The sequence below is a fragment of the Saccostrea echinata genome, unplaced genomic scaffold, assembly GCF_033153115.1.
Source record: "Saccostrea echinata isolate AGI-Se365-2 ecotype Australia unplaced genomic scaffold, CSIRO_AGI_Sech_v1 ptg000025l, whole genome shotgun sequence".
In the NCBI taxonomy this organism is placed as follows: Eukaryota; Metazoa; Mollusca; class Bivalvia; order Ostreida; family Ostreidae; genus Saccostrea; species Saccostrea echinata.
In genome coordinates, this window is record NW_026889774.1 from 5,985,848 (window position 1) to 5,989,263 (window position 3,416).

Sequence of the window (3,416 nt, forward strand, 5' to 3'; positions counted from 1 at the left end):
TTTCTTGTTTCGCATCTGAAGGAATTGCTGAATTTAACACATATTTATAAAATACATTAATGATTATTTCCAATTCTTCATTTTAGCTTTGAGCTATGTAAGAATATAAAGAATAGTAAGATATCAGGAAGATGGTTTCCATTGTGATCTGTTAAAGGCGAAGTTTATTTACACATGATATGAATGCAAAAATGACTAAAAATGAAGGGGGAAAAAAACAAACAAAAAACATCAGAATCGACAAAGCTAGAATTGACAAGAAATGTTCATAACAATTTCATATCGTTGATTTGAAATTTTGTCGTCATCGCCATTTTTTTATTGGTTGAATACAAGACTAGATAGAAATAAAATGTTTGCCATGAGAAAATAAACGATTTTCCTTCCAACTCTTAGCCTTTACTTTAATCACTATATACAGAGTATTCAAACTTTCCTGGATAAACAATTTGTGACATACCGATGGATGGGAAGTATGAATACTGAAGGAACCCAGGAAAGTAATGATCAAATAACAAGATCTACAGAATAAAGGTAGAATATACTGTGGTTTCATCATTATTCGTGGAACACCAATTTTCGTTGTTGAGTCGATCCACAAAATACTCATCGAAGTTTGGTGCTTCCATTTTGATTTTTGATAAACCTTTAAAAAGCCTATTAATACTTTCGTTAATATATGTGAATATCCCCCCCCCCCCTTTCCCCAACAGGTTGGCTTTATAAACGAATTTTATCATTTTAAAGAATAACTTTTTTTAAAAATACTGTTTGTTAATTATCTGGCAATTTTTAGCAAAATATGTTTAAATATTCTGAACGGAGATAAACAAACAAAATGTACGTAGAACTGTCAACGCCGTTCATATACTAATCAGTGGTATAACACAAAGGATGATAGATAATCAGGTTTAAATGTGTAAATTTGTTATTCTCAAACAATCTAATTGTCCAACACCAATTATCACCTACACACAAATTACCAGAAAATAAAAATGTCGGTAGAAATAATTAATTACTCTAACACAATTTAATGCTGATTTGACTTTGAAACAATTTTTTTTTTGGGGGGGGGGGTTAAACATGAGAAAGCGGGTATGTATGTTCGGAAGTCCTGCCGTTTCGAAGCCCTTCAAAGTTTGTTTGTCGTCCATTTTGCATGTTTAAGCGTTGCGTCGTATCCAGCGAGCGTGGATGTGTTTGTTCAGAGATCTACAAACATGGGGGTCTGGATGTCACCGTCGAGTCTAAAAACAACACGCTGTGCATGTGAAAAAAGTCTTTAACACCATTTTGTAAATTTAAATACTTAATTATTTTTGTTACTTTTTAATACCCTGGTGCCACACTTAATTATCGTCCGTGTGTGCGCCTAAAAGATTAAATCCAAATTGTCTTAATATTTTGAGATACTTGCACATCTTTTAACCAAAACGTTGATTAAATTAAAGTCTATTTTAATTAATTGTTTTTAATAATCTGTTTCAATATCCAATATTAAATTTGCCAATTGAGATCATAGTCTAGCTTACAATGGAGACGGTGTTTGGAATTCCTCACCCTTTATTGTTATACCATGTACACTGCGTTGTAAACGCTTCAAGGTTCCAACTTTAAAAATACAGATGAGTGAAATATAAAGAATAAATTAAAGAGTTGTCACCTGTAAGTAACTGGTTTAAAATATTAACGTACTCTTAACATTGTAAATGGCGTGACGATTCCCGCTGAAGCATACAGAGAGTAAAAAAAAAATAAAATGAAAAGGTGATTTTTTTTTTTAATGATCATTATCCTCGAAACAGTGATTTTTACTAAATCCACGAAAATTGATGCCCACGAATATTAATGAAACCACAGTAACAAACGGATGATTTAAGATATAAATTCATTGTAGAATATAATCTATTCTATTTTTCAATTCGATTTAAAGGAAAAACATACCGATTAATTTTGTATGTACATGTAAACCTAATGCCTGCAATTTACATGTCATTTGCAAAATTACTTTGTCAAAAAACAATCTGATTGGACTCATAAGTACTCTGAAGTTGACATTAAAATGATGCTCTTGTTTCTGATTGATAATATCTATGTGTTTGTTGGAGACCAGGTTTTCGAACAATCTATTGGAATTCCCATGGGTACCAATTGCGCCCCATTATTAGCAGACCTATTTTTGTATTCATATGAAGCAGAATTTGTTCAAAATCTTTTACGAGAAAAGTAAAAAAAAACAAACACTTGCTGTGGTTTTCAGCTCGACATTTAGATATTATATCGACGACGTATTGTCAATTAACAATGGTTATTTCCATTCTTATGTCGACACGATATATCCCGCTGAGCTTGACATAAAAGATACCACAGATCCTGACAAATCTGTTTCATATTTGGATATTTTATTAGAAAAAGACGTTAATGGCAATCTAACAACAAAGCTTTATGATAAACGTGATGACTTTTAATCAACTTTTCAATCGTCAAGTTCCCTTACCTATGCAGCAATATACCATTATCACTTGCATACGAAGTTTATATCTCTCAGTTGATTCGATTACGCCAGAGCATGCTCTACGCATGAACAATTTCTAAAACGAAGTAAGTTATTGACAAACAAATTGATGAACCAAGAATATCAGCAGTCTCGTTTAAAGTCATCATTTCGCAAGTTCTATGGTCTACTCAATGACCTAGTCAGTAAATACAATCTATCATTAAGTCAAATGCTGTCCGACTTTTTTCATACTAATTGTTAGGCCATTATTTACACAATGAATTGTCGACGGATTTTTCCGTTATTTCCCGATCATGACAAGGAGCACACGGCGGGTGTGACAGGTCGACAGGGGATGTTCACTCCTCCATGGAACCTGATCCCACCTCTGATGTCTTAGAGGTCCCTGTTTCCTCTGCTCCTATTTTGTACTGATTAATGGACTTTTGAGCTCGAATACTGTTCGTTATCTCCACATACATGTATTTCATGTTTACATATATGTCTGAATTTCACCTCTCCCTGTATAAAAAAAAATTAAGCTGCCAAGACCCCTTTCATAAATGAATTTAAAAAAACGGCGGTGGAAATTTTAGCGGATTGATAGAACGATTTAGCTGAAAATTTGTAAACATTTGAACGAAAGATTAACAAGACACTTTATATATATATAAAGCACAGAGAAATTCACTTAAATAGCTCATCTATCTATTAGGCAAATCTTAAACTTACTTTCGATGTCGATGGAATTCTCGCGGCGGCGCCCTACACTACACGGTCATTGAGAATGGAAGTGAGATACAGTTATTTGAACTTAATTTTTATTAGAGGATTGTTACCGATTAATATTGCAATGAAATTATCATTATTAAAAAAAAAAACGATAAAATTTACAATAACTCCAAATCTACCATAGCTG